The sequence below is a fragment of the Tenrec ecaudatus genome, chromosome 9 (genome assembly GCF_050624435.1).
Source record: "Tenrec ecaudatus isolate mTenEca1 chromosome 9, mTenEca1.hap1, whole genome shotgun sequence".
Lineage (NCBI taxonomy): Eukaryota > Metazoa > Chordata > Mammalia > Afrosoricida > Tenrecidae > Tenrec > Tenrec ecaudatus.
The window spans coordinates 38,130,066-38,144,851 of NC_134538.1; the positions used below are offsets into that span (position 1 = coordinate 38,130,066).

Consider the following 14,786-nt stretch of genomic DNA (forward strand, 5'->3'; position numbering starts at 1 on the left):
CTACCAACCACTCTTAAAAATTTTATTCTTGTTTTGTTTATCTTTAATCATTTTATTAAGTGCTCATACAACTCTTATCACAATTCATACATACATCAATTGTGTAAAGCATATTTGTACATTCATTGCCCTCATCATTCTCAAAACATTTGCTCTCCACTTAAGCCACTGGCATCAGCGCCTCATTTTCCCCCCTCCCTCCCTGCTCCTCCCTCCCTCATGAACCTTTGATAATTTATAAATTATTATTTTGTCATATCATGCCCTGTCCGACATCTCCCTTCACCCACTTTTCTGTTGTCCATACCCCAGGGAAGAGGTCACATGTAGATTCTTGTAATCTGTTCCCCCTTTCCAACCCACTCTCCGTCTACCCTCCCAGTATGGTCACTCTCACCACTGGTCCTGAAGGGATCATCCACCCTGGATTCCCTGTGTTTCCAGCTCCTATCTGTACCAGTGTACATCCTCTGGTCTAGCCAGACCAACCACTCTTAAAAATAGGAAATAATAGAATGGATTTTTGAAAAAAGCCAAAAGAAAAATATCAGACATTGCTCTGAAAGAGACTAGAGGAGATTCAGGAAAAAAGAAAATAAAGCAACGCACGAGCCGGCCGAGCCAGAACCGTGGGGCTGGGCTGGAGTGAAGGTGGCTACGAGCCCTCGTGCTGGGATGACAGAAGACGAACCTGATTCTAAGAGCCCGAAGGCTGGGGGGAGGGCTCCCCGAGGGCCCCCCCCCCAGGTAATGCGGAGGCGGGTGAGCCCACCACCCTTCTTCAGAGGCTCCAAGCTACCATTTCCAAGGCCTTGCGAACAAAGTGGAGGGGATTCTGCAAGATGTACAGAAATTCTCAGACAACGACAAGCTGTATCTCTACCTTCAGCTCCCCTCAGGGCCCAGCACTGGAGACAAAAGCTCAGAGGCCAGCACACTCAGCGACGAGGAGTATATTTATGCTTATAAGTGGATCCGCAACCACCTGGAAGAGCACACAGACACCTGTCTGCCAAAGCAAACTGTGCACGAGCCTCGCCTGTTGCAGCCCACTCAGCACAGCCAACTTTGGCAAAGCCATCAGAGAGATTTTCCCTGACATCAAGGCCCGGAGGCTGGGTGGCCAGGGCCAGTCCAAATATTGCTACAGTGGCATACGAAAAAAGCCCATGGTATGTATGCCACCCCTGCCCGGACTTGACCTGAAGGGCCCCCGAGAGCCCAGAAATGGGCCCAGAAGTGACCCAGGCACCGCGGGATGAACTGGTAGATGCAGCCTGCGCCCTGACCTGTGACTGGCCAGAGCCAATCCTGAAACGGTCCTTCAGTTCCATCGTAGAGGTCGCCCGCTTCCTGCTTCAGCAGCACCTCATCTCTGCCAGATCCGCCCATGCGCATGTGCTCCAGGCCATGGGGCTTGCTGAAGAGGATGAACATGGCCCCCGAGAACGGTTATCGAAATCCAAGAGCGGTGTAGAGAACCTGGAGGGCGGAACCCGAAGAAATCAGAGGGACCAGCCCAGCCTTCCAAGGAATTGGAAGCCCGGGCTGGGCCTGGCCCCCTAGGGCGTGGAGAACGGGAGAAGAGTGTAGTCGAGAGCCCGGCCCCAGCAGCCAGTGACCCCCAAGCTAAGTCCCTGGTGGCTCGACTCCCTCTGCTCCTCCCCCGGACCTCTTGCTCACATATCCAGTCAATTCGAGTCTCTCCACCTATTCTGGCCCCAAGCTCTCTCAAGGCCCCTTAAAAGTGGCTACATTGCCTTTGCCCAGCAGGGCTGGGGTTCCTCAGGCGGCAGTGCCCATCATTAGCATGACCTTACCAGCTGTCCCGCCTTTTCCTGGGACTGGTGAGCTCCACCTGTGGGTCTCCCTCAGCCCGAAGCATGGAGAACAGGGAGGTAGGCACAGCCAGCGACCCGGGACCCCATGACAAGGGCGTCAAGAGGACCGCTGAAGGACCTGTGAGGGAGGCCAGGGGGCAGGGCCTGCCAACAAAAGCAGCGAAGCAGGATGGAGAGGATGTAGGAGCTGATGCCAAAAGAAGGTGGGGGAGTCCTCGATAAAAATCAGGTGGAAGCGGGGGAAAGGAATTCTAACCCCGGAGAAGTCAGCAGCTGCCCCCGACTCTGCCCGGTCAAGGTTACCACTGGAGACATGGCGCTCTGGAGCGGCAAGCAACTCCTCGGGAGGGTCGGAGGGGACAGGGCTAAAGGGTGAGGCCGAGAGGGGGACAGTGCTTGCCCAGGGTCAGGAAGATGGCGCTATTCCCAAAGGAGTAAGGGGCTCTAGTTCTCGACATGCCAAAGAAGCAGGGGAGAAAATTATTGTCACCCCCAAAGTGAGTGTCATCAAGGGCAGTAGAAGCCCAAAAAGAGGCCCTTCCGTTGGGAAAGGGAGAGGCAGAGAGTGCCACACAGGATAGCAAAGGCTTCAAGGGGCATGTGCTTCCAAGTCCCTTACCCCATGACTGGAAGGACCCCAAAGCAACCCCCTCGTGAAAGGTGGGGAAGAGAATTTAAGTGTGTATACATACATATGTCAACTCTGCCTGCTTAGTAGAAGCCCCTTTGCACTTGCTTCTCATTTGACCCATTCTCTGTACAGCTGCTGAGTCACCTCGTCTTGCCTCTGACCCCGCCAGCTTGATACCTTTGCCTTCTATGTCACTAACAAAACTCTAGTGACCTTCTTACCTGGATCCCTGTGCTAATCTGTGGGAAGATAGGGCTAGGTAGGATAAGTATGATGGATGTAAAGCTTAGGAATCTTGGTTTTAAATCATAAAAAAACCCAACTCAAACTGGCTTAAGAATCAAAAGGCTTTATTGTCACAGATACCTGTAAACTTCAGAGGTTAGGGTTGGCTCCAGGTGAAGCTTGATCCAGGAGCTCAGTCTATGTCAAAGTACCTAATTTATTTTATTCTTTATGCTCCACTTTCTGTAGGATCACCTTAAGGCCGGCCACCTCGTGACTGCCAGCGCTCCTGGGGTTCCATGTGCCCTCGTTAAGTGGGGGTTCTTTGTGACGGGGCTCCCAGCATAAGCCCTTTAGATCCACTCTGCTCAGGTCAGCCTGAGATATACATCCATCCCTAACCAATCCCTGTGGCCTGAGGACGATGCATGCTCATTTGCTTACTCTACACCATGGACTACACTGTGCTTTCTTTAAAAAGGCCAGTCTCTTCAGTCACCAGGCCTAAATGAAAACCGTAAGGGGGGAGTTGCAGAGGAGGATGCTGCTAAGAAAGACAAGTGATCAGCGAGACCTACTGCCTGTATCCATCATAGTCTTCCTCTTGATCGGGTCTCAGAAGGAACAAGAAGGGGGTCATTCCCCTTTAGGGACTCGCTCTCTAGGCTCCGTATGAAGAATGACAGTCCCTTGCTTCCATCTCTTCTCAGAGTGGAGCAGCTTCCCTTTCGTGTTTCTGAACTTCCCTTTTCCCCTCATTACTAGTACACCTCCCCCACCATCTTTCACCAGGACTAGTAAAGCTATTGACTTCCTCTTCATTTCATTAAATTCATTCTGTATCCCCCCCCCAAGAAAAGAGACTAGAGGAGCCCCAAAGACCATTGCCCTGGGTCAATGCCTAACTTGAGACTACAGACCCTTCTTGATGTCAGCATAGCACCATAAAGCAAACACTAACGCCCATGAAGAACATGCTTCCTAGAATAACCGACCACATGCGACTCACAGGACAGCATGTGCCCAAAGCCCAAGATGAGAGGGCAAGGAGGGACAGGAACAAGAAATGAGGAAACCCAGGGACGAAAGAGGGAGAGTGCTGACACATTGTGGGGGTTGCAACCAATGTTAGGGAACTCTTCCTCTGTGGATTATTGATTGGAAAACTAATTGGCTATGGAAACTTCTACTAAAGTTAAGTGTTAGAAAAAAAACCCAACAAATCGGATTGTAACCATGGTGCTACTCTGTCTCCCTTGCTAGTTTGTGTTGGCTTCTGCTGTCTGCATCATCTAGGTTTAACCCTTGGGCTCTTGGAGCAGTTTCATCCTGCACCATGCTGCTAAGGTGCGACACTAGCCGGAGGCTGCAAAGTAATGACCATGCATTGTTCCTGTCAGTCACCTCACAACCTTGCCAGCGCACATTGCCAATGGTCAGTCATGTCACAACCTCGTGAGCATGCATTGTCTTTTGTTTTCTGGTCAGGAGGCCTAACAAGATCTGAACTCACAGATCAGGCCTTGGCTGTCGCAGCCTCATTCAGGACTGTGGAGTAGAAGCTGGATCGAACCAGACATAGAGTATGAGCTGAGGCTGGTCATCTGGAGACATGGAGTAGATAAGCAATCCCTGTGTAAGGTCAGAAGGTGAGGTATGGCCAGTCCCGCCCCAACTTAGCCTGTGAGCTTCGGAGAACCACAGGACAGTGGATGGAGGCAGCCCACAGGAAGATCCCGCATGGGCATGTCCTCTTAACACATTGACCCTACACCCTTCTAAGCAGGGTCCATTTCAAGCTTATCACCTCCTCCCAGGTCGGGCTTGGGAGGGGCTGAGAGGCCTAAGAGAAGCAGAAGTACACACAGAACTAGTGTATTATTTTTACCCACTGCATGACACTCAATCACAAGGCTTTATCTAGTCACGAACATTTAGATTGTCTCTCTTTGTTCTATTAAAAGCAAAGCTGCGGTGAATAAATTCTACTAGCCTCCACTGAGCACTTCATTTTCCCCAGGTCTGCTTTTACATACTCCGGTACGTTGTATAGGTTTTATTACTAGGCAGTGCACGTTTCATGTGCATTGCCCCGCCCCCCGCCCCCTAGGCAGGTTATAGTTGTTATTGGTGGGGACTTGGGATGGCCTTTTAAATGCATACATTGTATTTTGATATTTCCAACTCGGCCACTTTCTCCTCTTGTGCCCAGCTTGGCAACAGTAGGGGTCCTTGTGGGTTAGAAAGACCTGTCCTTTAAGAGTATGGAAGTACTTGCGTACATTTTCTTTTAAAATGTACCTGTTTTTACCCACTCAATGTGATTAAACATTCTGTGTTTGTTTGTTTGTTTACTGTGAGAGTTCCTTTAGCACACTGTATGTGAAAACTGGACACTGACCACGGAGCACAGAGAAGAATGGATGCATCCGAATGACAGTGTTTATTGAAGAATATGAACATTTCCATGGATGGTCAGAAGAACAGGTACATCTGCTTTAAAGAAATGCAGCCAGAATTCCCCTTAGAAATGAGGATGGAGAGGTGCTTACTGCGAACACGTCATCAGGAAGGGACCAGACGTTGCAGAGGGTAAAATAGAGGGTCAGCGAACAAGTGGAAAACCTTCAACCAGAGGGACTGACACAGTGGCTGAAACAATGGACTCAAACGTAATGCCAATTGTGAGCAAGGCACAGGACTGGGCAGTGTACATAGAGTTACCACAAGTCAGAACTAACTCAGTGGCATCTACCAGCCACAACAGAAAGCTCAGCTTGATCACCCAAATTGTTAGCCACTGGAACCGATGAAATGTATTGAGCTGTCTGTCTCCCCTACCATGATGTGAAATCTACCTTGATAATACAACAGATTCTTCTATTTATTGAATCTCTTTTCCAATTTTCTCTCCTGATTCATTGATCTGTTGGTTTATTCCTGGATCAGTACTAGGACTTTATTTCTTATTAGAAAAGCTATAAAGGCTTATTACAGAAAGATCAGCAAACACACAGATGCAAATACATACACACATAATAAGCAAAACTCACTTATGATACCATCTACAGATAAGTATCGATTTTGCCTTGGTGTCTATTGCTGCAAGTGACTTAATTTATGTGAGTGTGTATAAATATATATTCATAAAGTAAGTGCCATACAAACAGTTATGTAAACATTTCATTTTCATGATGTATCAGGAGTGTTATCAGTAAAAAAATAATGCTTCTTTAAAAACTTATTGTGGAATCCCCCAATACAATAGCACCTCGCCCTGCTAAGCAGCCATTGCAAGATACCCATCTTCCCGACATGATCACTGAAGACAGCCGTGTGTGTAAGCAAATGTGGTGAAGAAAGCTGATGATGCCCGGCTATCAAAAAAAGATATAGCGTCTGGGGTCTTAAAGGCTTGAAGGCAAATAAGCGGCCATCTAGCTCAGAAGCAACAAAGCCCACAGAGAAGAAGCACACGGCCTAAGCGAATACAAGGTGTTGAATGGACCATGTAGCAGATACAAAGGAACAAAAACAATCATTGTGTGATCACCTTCCTCACATAATGACTGAAGACGAAAGTGTGCATAAGCAAGAGTGGTGAAGAAGGCGGATGGTGCCCGGCTACTGAGAGATATAGCGTCTGGGGACTTAAAGGCTTGAAAGCAAACAAGCGGCCATCTAGCCCAGAAGCAACCGAGCCCACACGGAAGCAGCACACCAACATAGGTGACCATGAAGGACAGAGGAGACCAGGTCTCCAACATCAAAGGTGGGGTGGTGGTGAGAATCACATCACCGTGAAAGAGGGGGAGTGCATGATGGGGACCCAATGCCCACCTGTAGAGAGCTGAACACCCCTTCCAGAGGGGTAGTGAGGAGGAGATGGGCCACACAGGGTTCAGTGTAACAACAATGAAACTCAAAACCTTCCTCTAGTTCCTGAACGCTTCCTCCCCTCCCAATCATCATGACCCCAATCCTACCTTGCCTTGCGGAGCTGGTTGTACCAGAGGATGTACAGCGGTGCAGTGGGGATCTGGAGGCACAGGGAATCTAGGACAGACGAACCCTTCAACACCAGCGGTGGGAGTGGCGACACCAGGAGGGAAGGGCATGTAGAAAGGGAGAACCGATCTCGGAGATCTATGTGTAACCTCCTCTCTGGGAGATTGGCAAGGGGGAGGCGGGTGAGGGGAGACGCCGGGGAGTGTAAGATAAGATATAATAATTATTTATAAACTATCAAGGGACCAGGGGTGGGATCGGGGAGGGAGGGGGATGGGGGATGGGGGGAAAAAAAGGGAAACCGAGCTGATTCCAGGAACCCAAGTGGAAGGTGAATTATGAGAGTGATGAGTGCAACGAATGTATAAGGGTGCTTTGCTCATTTGATGTATGTACAGACTGTGATAAGAGCCTTATGAGCCCCAATAAAAAGATTTTTAAAAAAAAGAAAATGATTAGGGCAAAGAATGTACGGATGTGTTTTATACAATTGATGTATGTATATGTATATGTATGGATTGTGATAAGAGTTGTATGAGCCCCTAATAAAATGTAAAAAAATAAGTAAAATTAAAAAATTTAAAAAAAGATAAAAAAAACTTATTGTGGAAAAATGTATATGCACTTATATATAATATATGCCCTATATACACACAATATATATATATAATGATCATATATATAGGTCATTTCAACTATATATGTGTATTGATGTATATATATTAATGCTACCAGATTATAAATAAATCATATAAAACTTAGTTTGACTTGGTGCATATAATTATATATAATCTGGTAGAATTAATTACATTCACCATGTTGTGCAACTCTCACCACTCTCTATTTCCAAAAGCATCTCCTCACACCAGACACAGCCTCAGTACTCCTTCAGCCATGACTCCCCAGCTCCCTCTCTGTAGCCTCCCCATTCCAGTCTCTGGGAACCACCAATGAGCTATTGCCTCTATGCCTTTGCCTAATCTAGATATTCATATAAGGAGCCCTGGTGGGTTATGCACTGGCTGCTGCCTGCAAGATCAGCAGTTCAAAACCACCAGCCACTCCTCGTGAGAAAGATGAGGCTTTCTACTCCCCTAGAAAGTTATAATCACAGAAAGCCAGAGCGGCAGTTCTACTCTGTCCTGTAGGCAGGCTTGCTATGAACCAGAATCAACTCAAGGGCAGCGTGTTATGAGAGTAAGAGATGCTCCATATAAGCTGGGTCATACCTTATTTGTCCTTTTGAGTCTGCCTTATTTCACTTAACATGAGGTCTTCAAGGATCTTTCACGTGGGAACATATTCAGGACTCCCTTCCTCTTTAGGACTGTGTAGCATTCAACTGCAGGGTTAGACCACATCTTGTTTTCCCACTTGTCTGTTGATGACCTGTCTGCCCATCTCTGTGTAGTGTTAGTTTTACTTGGTGCACTTAATGGATTTGAATTAACTCAAGTACTCGAGATCTCCGATGCTGACAAAAGTGTTTCTGAGTTGATCAAACTTTAGAAGCCATCTTCTCCTGAATGGAGAAGCATCATTCAGAGAAAAAATTGCTCCCTGAACCTCTATCTTCTTCAGATCCTGGTTCAAAAAGTCTTCACGTTCTAGTTTGCATCTGCTGCCGTTATGGATTGAAGTGTATGTCAGCTTGGCTGGGCCAGGATTCTCAGTGGTGTGACAGTTAGGAAATGTTGAGACCATTCTCCCTGAAGCGATCTAATGTGACAGCCCATTTGTTTTACAGGAGTGTGTGTGTGTGTGTGTGTGTGTGTGTGTGTGTGTGAGATGCAATGCGCTGACTCATGTCTCAGCTTTAATCTCATGGCTGGGAGTTTCCTGGAGGTGTGGCCTGCATCACTTTTTCCCTTACCAGAGACGAAGGGAGCTCACTGTCACCCAGGAAGAAGAGCTGGGAGCAAGTGTGTCCTCCTTTGGACCCAGGGTCACTGTGCCGAGAACCTGCTAGATTTGGGGAAAGACAAGAGGCTTGCTGGTAGAATGAGGTGCCTCAGGCACTTTCGGCAGAGCTAAATGAGCTTTGTAACTCTCACCTGAGCTGGGCAGGGGCCAGGCAACGAGGACCGTGAGAGGAGGCCTGCATGACGAAGGGAGGTTGGCCTACATGCTTCTTGATCCTCTCCCTAAGTCGTGGCTTACTGGTTTTGCTCCCAAGTTGTAAGCTGGCACTTCACTAATAAACCCCACAGGCATGAGTATTATCATAAATATCATGAATTCTGTGAGACCACTGCACACGATTAGTGCACCCAGTAGAGAAGTAGAGAGGGCTCTGGGAGGGGCGGCCAGGTCAGAATTGGTGAACAGGCTGGAGGGCTCAGGTATGTTTGACCTCCTCCTTCTCCTGGGACTCAGCCTTTTAGAGGTATAGCGCGCACGCACACACACTCACACACACACACACACACACACACACCTCCTTTTTACACCAATGTCTGATGCTGTACACCATGTTCTGCACCTTTGTTTTTTCGCTTAACAACATACCTTGGGGATTATTCCACATTTATAGTGACAAATATCCAAAGGTGGTCCCCAAGGAATCATGCCTCCTGTTTCTATTCACCAGTCCTTGAAGGTGGGCTGTCACTATGACTTAGTTGTAAGCTATCAACTGTGATGGGGCCCATGAAACAGCAGGACTTCTGAGCACAGGTCAGAAGAAGCCTTGCTGCTTCTCCTTTGGTCTCTTGAAACCACCCTCCCTCCATCGATGCTGTGCCATCGCCACTCATTGAGACTGTTGCCTTTCCAGCTGTTGCTGTGCTTTAGTTTAGCTGTCGTCAGTTACAGTATAGAAAGATCTTTATAAGGGTGATACACTAGAGGCAAACACTTGGGCTACGCTGTTATTTTGTTTAATGATGGCTTTGTAGGATAATTCCAGTTTAAAGTTTATAGGTGATCGCTGAGGATTTCTCCAGCCTCAATGGATGAAACACTTTCTCAGAGCCTTGAGCTGCCAGGTAAGGAACCTGGCCACCTTGTAGAGATGATCAAGTAGAAGGGTCCTGAGACTTCAGGAGGAGGAATTGCTGGGGGTGAATTTGAGACTAACCTGTTACCCATTCTCAAGGCAATGGCATGAAATGCCACCCAATGACCTTCATGAATGCCATGTGGAAACAGATGCATCAACCTTACTTGAATACGTGGCTCACAAAATCATGAAACATTTAAAAAGTATTTTGGCCTTAAGTGGAGAGCAAATGTTTTGAGAACGATGAGGGCAATGAATGTACAAATGTGCTTTACACAATCGATGTATGTATGGAATGTGATAAGAGTTGTATGAGCCCGTAATACAATGATTTTTTTAAAAAGTGTTTTAAAAAAAAAGAGGTCAGGTGCACCTTAGTCCTCTAAATGCGCATCCTTGTGCATCAAGAATCTAGAGAGGTCTTCTGCAGCAGATCGACTCAGTGCAATAGCTTTTGATCTGACTGTTGTGTCCAGGAGCATTGATTGTGGATACCAGCAAGACAAAATCCTTGACAACTTCAAGCTTTTCTCCATTTATCATGTTACTTATCGGTCCAGTTGTGAGGATTTGGGCCTTCTTTGAGTTGCCATCTACACTGAAGGCTGCAATCCTTGATCTTCATCAGTGCGTCAAGTCCTCCTTACTTTCAGCAAGCAAGGTTGTGTCATCTGCATATTGCAGATTGCTATAAACCTCCCTCCAGTCCTAATATAGCATCCTTCTTCGTATAACCGAGCTTCTCTGGTTATTTGCTCAGCACACCGATTGACCAAATATGGTGAAAGGCTACAATCATGATGCACACCTGTCCTGATTTTAAACCATACATTATGCCCTTGTTCTGGTGACACAACTACCTCTTGATCCACGTACAAGTTCTGCAGGAGCATGATGAAATGTGGAATTCCCATTCTTCTCAAGGTTATGCACAGTTTCTTATGGCCTACACTGTCGAATGCCTTTGCACAGCCGATGAAACACAAATACACACCTTTCTGGTACTCTCTGCTTTGAGCCAAGATCCAGCAGACATCTAACTTGTTCCAAGTCCTCTTCTGAATCCAGCCTGAACTTCTGGCAGCTCCCTGTCAATGTACTAGTGCGACTGTTGTTGGATGATCTTCAGCAAAGTTTTACTTGTAAGCGTTATCAATGATATTGTTCTATAGTTTGAGCATTCTGTTGGGTCATCTTTCTTTGGAATGGGCACACATATGGATCTCTTCCAGTTAGTTGACCAAGTAAATGTCTTCCAAATTTCCTGGCATAGACCAATGAGTTCTTCCAGTGCTTCTACAGCTTGCTGAAACATTTCTATTGGAATTCCATTGATTCCTGAAGCCTTGTTTGTGGCTACCTCCTGAAATGGGAGATTGACTATTTCTTTTTGGTACACTGACTGTATTCTTTCCATCTTCTTCGATGCTTCCTGCGTCATTCAATATTTTGTCCATAAAATCTTTCAGCATCGAAACTTGAAGCTTGAATTTTTTCTTGAGTTCTTTCAGTTTAAGATATGCTGAGCATGTTCTCTGAAAGGTTTCAAGGTCTTTGAACATTTGTTTCTTTTTTCTTAAAATCATTTTATTGAGGGCTCGTACAATTCTTATCACAATCCATACATCAGTTGAATCAGGCATATTTGTACATATGTTGCCTTCATTCTTTTCTAGACATTTACTTTCTATTGAGTCCTTGATATTAGCTCTTTTGTTTCCCCCTTCCTCTCCCTCATAACCCCCTGATAGATTGTGCATTGTTATTAGTTTCATCTCTCACATTGACTGCTGTCTCCCTTCCCCCATGTTTTCTGTTGTTCCTCTCCCTGGAGAGGGGTGTATAGTGATGTGTCGATCATTGTGATCGGTTCCCCCTTTCTCCCTTCCTCTCCCCCTCTTTCCCCTACCCTTCTGCTATAACTATTCCCACTCCTGTTCCTGGATTCTGTGTGTCGTGAGTTCCTATCCCTTTCTTTCTTAAAAAATTCTTTAAATTGTTTTATTAGGGACTTATACAACTCTTATCACAATCCACACATACATCAATTGTGTAAAGCATATTTGTACATTCATTGCCTCATCATTCTCAAAACATTTGCTCTCCACCTAAGCCCCTGGCATCAACTCCTCATTTTTCCCCTCCCTCCCTGCTCCCACCTCCCTCATGAACCCTTGATAATTCATAAATTATTATTTTGTCATATCTTGCTGTGTCTGACATCTCCCTTCACCTACTTTTCTGTTGTCTGTCCCCCCGGGGAGGAGGTCACATGTAGATTCTTGGTTCCCCCTTTCCAACCTATCCTCCTTCTACCCTCCCAGTGTCGTCACTCACACCACTGGTCCTGAAGGGATCATCCACCCTGGATTCCCTGTGTTTCCAGTTCCTATCTGTACCAGTGTACATCCTCTGGTCTAGCTAGATTTGTAAGGTAGAATTGGGATCATGATAGTGAGGGAGGAAGAAGCATTTAGGAACTAGAGGAAAATTGTATGTTTCATCGTTGCTACATCGCACCCTGACTGGCTCATCTCCCTGAGACACTTCTGTAAGGGGATGTCCAGTGGCCACTTCACACTCCCCACCTCATTCACTATGATAAGATTTTTGTTCTGATGATGCCTGATACCTGATCCCTTCGACACCTCATGATCACACAGGCTGGTGTGCTTCTTCCATGAGGGCTTTGCTGCTTCTGAGCTAGATGGCCACTTGTTTACCTTCAAGCCTTTAAGACACAAGACGCTATATCTTTTGATAGCTGGGCACCATCAGCTTTCTTCGCCACATTTGCTTATGCACCCATTTGTCTTCAGTGATCATATCGTGGAGGTAACCAAACAATGATATGATTTTTTTGTTCTTTGATGCCTGATACCTCATCCCTTCAACACCATGTGATCACACAGGCTGGTGTGCTTCTTCCATGTGGGCTTTGTTGCTTCTGAGCTAGATGGCCACTTGTTTACCTTCAAGCCTTTAAGACCCCAGACGCTATATCTTTTGATAGCTGGGCACCATCAGCTTTCTTCATTTGCTTATTCACCCGCTTTGTCTTCAGTGGTTGTGTCAGGAAGGTGAGCACCATAGAATGCCAATTTAATAGAAGAAAGTATTCTTGCATTGAGGGAGTACTTGAGTGGAGGCCCAATGTCCTTCTGCTACCTTAATACTAAACCTATAAATATAGACTCATAGGTCTATTTCCCCATCCTCATATATAAATATATTTGCATATGTAAATGTCTTTATTTAGACCTCTATATATGCCCTTTGCCTCCTAGCTCTTTCCTCTATTTCCTTTGACTTTCCTCTTGTCCCACTATCATGCTGAGTCTTCATTGAACATTTCATTATAATATTTTTTTTCTCAAGCTGCTCTTTGAAATTTTCTATTCAGCTCTTTGACTTTATCCTTTCTTCTATTTGCTTTAGCTATTCTATGATTAAGAGTATATTTCAGAGTTGCTTTTGATGTCCACTTTGATCTTTCTTTCCTGTCTTTTTAATGATTCACTTTCTTCACGAATGATGGTCTTGATGTCCTCTCACCGTTCATTAGGTCTTCTATTCAATGCATCAGATCTGTTCTTGAGATGGTCTGGAATGTCAGATGAGAGAGGAACTGAGGTCATATTTTGGCTCTCATAGATTTGTTTTAATTTTCTTCAACTTCTACCTGAACTTACATATGAGCAATTTGTGGTCTATTCCACAGTCAGCTCGTGACCTGGTTCTAGCTGCTGAATTTTTCTCCATAGTGTCTTCCCACAGATATAGTTATTTTGATTTATGTGTATCTCCTCTGGGGAATTCCATGTTATAGTCAACTTTTGTGTTGTTGAAAAAGGTAGCTATGAACAAGTTGTTGGTTTTGCAAAAGCCTATCATGTGATCTTCAGCTTAATTTCTATTACCAAATCCATATTTTCCAACGACTGTTCTTTCCTCTTTGTATCGAACGTTTACATTCCAACCACCAATGCACCAAGATGCATTCCAATCAGTGCATCTTGATTCCCTGTTTGATCAATTTCAGTCTGAGGAAGTTGGTAGAATTCTTAAGTTTCTTCATCACTAACTTTTGTGGTTGGTGCATAAATCTGATGGTATTGATTGGATTTACCTGGAGACAGATAGAATCCTATCACAGAGAGCATTGTACTTCATGATGGATTTAACAAGATCCTTTCTGACAAAGAATGCCATACCATTCCTCTTGATTGTGTTATTCCTGTCACAGTAGATCACATGATTTTCAAATTCAAAATGGCCAATACCAGTCCATTTCAGCTCATTAATGTCTAGGGTATTGCTCTTTATGAATTTCATTTCATTTTTGACCATTTCCATTTCCCTAAATTCCTACTTCACACATCCCTGATCAGTAGAAGATTTTGGCATCTGTTGCTCCTCACCTTGAGTTGTACCCTATCAGCAAACGAAGATCCCATAGGCTCCACCCCCACAGACTTTACCAGATTCACATCACCATGGTCTACACCCCAAGAAATCAGCTCTTCTTCAATCACATTTTGCTTGTCCTCAAGACCTGAGGGGCCCATAGTCTGGCACTATCTCTGATAGTATGCTGCTTCCTTTGTTCAAGCCAGCAGTTCTTAACCTGTGAGTCACGATCCCTTTGGGGGGGTCGAACGTCTCTTTCACAGGGATCGCCTGACACCAACAGAAAACACATATTTCTGATGGTCTTAGGAACTGAGACACCGCTCCTCTATCCCTCTCCAGCTGGGTCTGCCCCCATGCAGATCCACCCACATACGAGTACCAGGCATGAAGACTTACCCATGCTACACCGTGCTTCAAGACAAAATTTCATTTATTTGTCATTAGAAATAAATATTTCACAATATATAATAACATATTGTTTTGTGATTAACCACTATTCTTTAATTATGTTCAATTTGTAGCAATGAAAATACATCCTGAATATCAGATATTTACATTATGATTCATAATAGTAGCAAAATGACAGTATGAAGTAGCAACAAAACAATTTTATGGTTGGGGGTCACCACAATATGAGGAACTGTATTAAAGGGTCCTGGCATTGGGA

General features: G+C 45.3%; 1 pseudogene; it reads left to right on the forward strand.

Moving 5' to 3' along the window:
• Window positions 1–675: 675 nt before the first annotated feature.
• Window positions 676–2,498, forward strand: LOC142457227 (DNA-binding protein RFX5 pseudogene; annotated as a pseudogene).
• The last annotated feature ends 12,288 nt before the right edge of the window (window positions 2,499–14,786 follow it).